Genomic DNA, 3,966 nt, shown 5'->3' on the forward strand with positions numbered 1-3,966 from the left:
TTCAGGATGACTGCGGGGAGTGTTTTTCCTCATATAGATAGCCGGTGAAAGTGACACAAATCAGAGAGATAATATGAAAATCTACCACAGACACATTTCTCCAACAAAATGCCAGCCAGTAAGATTAGATTTTGTCATCTCATTGTGTTCTGTGTAGAAAGCACAGGTGCAAGAGTAGCCGGTAACATTTTTGCTGAATTACTTTCTGAAAGCTACCTGACCTATACTGAAAATGTAGCTTATTGAAGGGGAACAGGGTGGAAAGGCCTGAACATGCAAGCTGTGCCGTTTTATAGCAGTGCTTCTGTCACACTTACGCATTGTGAATTATTCACACATAGCAGGGGCATAAAATTTCTAATGGACAAGTGTCCAAAGATTTACACATTTGTCACACACAAATATAGATCTAAAGTCATATTTTGATAAGAAATGAAGAGGGTGACGGGGTGCATACATGGTACCTGCAGCCTAGACCACACTGGGATATTTTAGGCCATCTAACCTCAATCTTCACACATTCACAGATGTTTACGGTTCACATTTTAGTTTATTATGACACACACAAACAGCCCCCAAAAGCCATCCTAAATAGTTAAAAACAGCCAGTGTCTTCAGTTTCAAAAGTTAGTCAATTGCATTTCTATAATTTAGACTACAGGAATTAACATTCATAGTCGGCAGTCTATTTCAACAAAAACTGATTATAACCTTGGATTTATTGCACGACTGTTGTTGTAGTGTATTTATTTTAGTTAGGTGTACCTAATCAACTAAGTAAACAATAAGGACTCAAATTTCAACTGTTTACTTGGTCATTTGCCAAGGGATTGTTATTGTATATATGTCCTTATTTAAAATTTAATAATTCTATTAACATTTAAATGCGAACACTTTTACACAGTTTTCCCCATTTTACTGCCTTGTTGCCCAGTAATAATTCTGCTCTACTCCATAATTATTAAATAGGTGAATAATTAAAAATACTTAAAGCACAGTGCCATTTCCTCTTAAACGCAAAGTTGTTTCCCCTATTGCCTAAGGTCTTGCTGTTTCCTTGTACTTACATATTCAACACAGTATTAGCACCTGGTAAGTATTTTATTAATCCTTATATGCCGATTAATCAGCTCACCATTTAATCAGTCTGTCACTACTGAGAGATACTGAGTCAAATTTCTTTCCAGTAAAACCACTACCAGGGCTAACCTTAAAATCTGACAACAATAGGAGAAGACATAGGACAGCAGGTCTCACAATATGAGAGCAACATAAATAAGTTAGGAGTATAACTGCCTGTCAGACAGTAACTCTACTGAAGCAGATTTAAAAAACAACAACAACAACAACAACAACAGAAGGCCTTCATATCTGTCTTCATGTGTCTGAATAAGGGTTGGTGGCTTAATGCCTGTTTTTAATTGTGAACCTCACATGAAATGGTCTCAGAAAACACATGGAACTTAATATCATGTAATAAATATATAATCCATTAAAAATGCAATACATCGACCCACCTACATTAATATTTCACCTGACGACCCATTTATTGTGAGTGCAGACTTTTACATTACAATGTAAAAGCCCACAGCAGCTCCTGATCTCTTGTATAAGTGGCTGCATGATGTGTTCATGTGAGACTTAAATGTGACACTTATTTTTGCCCTGAATTAGACTTTGTAACACATCAGGTAATGCAAGATGATTGCGTCAACATTACATTACATTACAGACGCAAATTTAAAAAATGCACAGAGGATTGTGTGTACATACACATGTATGTATATAAATATCTGTGGGATATATATTGTTTTATTTTATATTTTGAAGGGACTAAAAGTTTTGTTTCGTTATACAACCTTGTGCTGTATAATGACAAATAAATAACCTTGTACTTAGACTAAACTTTATACTAACCCTGCAGTGCAGAACCTGTGTCTGCCATTTGACAGTAAGAGTAATTACACAACACTGTCGATACATGCATTATAACGAATAGGCTCTGCCATACTGACTTGCTGCTGTCACTTTGCTGTTCAGCTCTGGCAAACCACTAAAAACTGTGGTATACTGCAAAATACAGAGAGATTTACCTGGCGGTATGACGCCTAATCAGGATTGTGTAAACTGGATCAGCTAGGACTTGAATGTAACAGATGTTCATTTATATGTAAAAGTCCTCACTCTAGCTCTAAAAGCTGCTACAATCAATATTTTTCTATCAACAATAGATCAAATGACTGCGTGTGAAAGATGCCAAACCCACAGAGAATTATCACCAGACTCTGCAGATCATCTTTACAGTGCATTTTAGCGTCTTTCATTTGTTTTGGTCTTCTATCCTGCAACTTTTCCGTTTTGGGTCACTCTCACTGGTCTCATTTCCAGCAGCAGAAGGCAGCTGAAAAAAAGCTCTAAAAACTTGCGGCCTGCCTTCTGACATTGATGCAGTGACGTAGGAGTATAGTACTCCAAGCTGTGTTAGTGAACTGTGACATCACATCTGGGTGCAGGGTGCTTCTTTTTGTCAGCTATCCAGTTTTGACATCTTTATTCACACACACCTATGGGTGATTTGGAAACTGGAAAGAAGTTTAGTGTGGTTGGAAATCTGTAAACAAATTGTTTTGAGAGGAAACATTGCAGTGTAACTTAATGTATTTCTTTTGTACAGCATGGTTTGTTTCTCATTACAACACATCTGATTCCCAACACTGAGTTTACAAATTAGACAAGGGGGAAATACATGATAGGACAGGGGTTTGGGGGGTATTTATAATAAAATATAATAAAAACAAAACCCTACAATATTCTCATATTAGAGCATGCGGAACACAGCTAAGTGTCATTATGTCATCAAAATGCATTGCATTTGCTTATTTTTTTAACATTGTTTTTATTCAACAGTAGGCTACTTTGTTGAGACATTTGGTCTATGTTAAAATACATGCAGTGTATGAAAGAATACAGGTGCTGCTCATATAATTAGAATATCATCAAAAGTTGATTTATTTCAGTAATTCCATTCAAAAAGTGAAACCTGTATAATGTATACATTCATTCCACACAGACTGATATTTTTCAAGTGTTCATTCCTTTTAATTCTGATGATTATAACTGACAACTAATGAAAACCCCAAAATCAGTATCTCAGAAAATTAGAATATTGTGAAAAGGTTCAATATTGAAGACACCTGGTGCCACACTCTAATCAGCTAATTAACTCAAAACACCTGCAAAGGCCTTTAAATGGTCTCTCAGTCTAGTTCTGTAGGCTACACAATCATGGGGAAGACTGCTGACTTGACAGCTGTCCAAAAGACAACCATTGACACCTTGCACAAGGAGGGCAAGACACAAAAGGTCATTGCTAAAGAGGCTGGCTGTTCACAGAGCTCTGTGTCCAAGCACATTAATAGAGAGGTGAAGGGAAGGAAAAGATGTGGTAGAAAAAAGTGTACAAGCAATAGGGATAACCGCACCCTGGAGAGGATTGTGAAACAAAACCCATTCAAAAATGTGGGGGAGATTCACAAAGAGTGGTCTGCAGCTGGAGTCAGTGCTTCAAGAACCACCACGCACAGACGTATGCAAGACACGGGTTTCAGCTGTCGCATTCATTGTGTCAAGCCACTCCTGAACAAGATACAGCGTCAGAAGCGTCTCGCCTGAGCTAAAGACAAAAAGGACTGGACTGCTGCTGAGTGGTCCAAAGTTATGTTCTGTGATGAAAGTAAATTTTGCATTTCCTTTGGAAATCAAGGTCCCAGAGTCTGGAGGAAGAGAGGAGAGGCACAGAATCCACGTTGCTTGAAGTCCAATGTAAAGTTTCCACAGTCAGTGATGGTTTAGGGTGCCATGTCATCTACTGGTGTTGGTCCACTGTGTTTTCTGAGGTCCAAGGTCAACGCAGCCGTCTACCAGGAAGTTTTAGAGCACTTCATGCTTCCTGCTGCTGACCAACTT

Source organism: Micropterus dolomieu, linkage group LG17 (genome assembly GCF_021292245.1).
Source record: "Micropterus dolomieu isolate WLL.071019.BEF.003 ecotype Adirondacks linkage group LG17, ASM2129224v1, whole genome shotgun sequence".
Classification (NCBI taxonomy): domain Eukaryota; kingdom Metazoa; phylum Chordata; class Actinopteri; order Centrarchiformes; family Centrarchidae; genus Micropterus; species Micropterus dolomieu.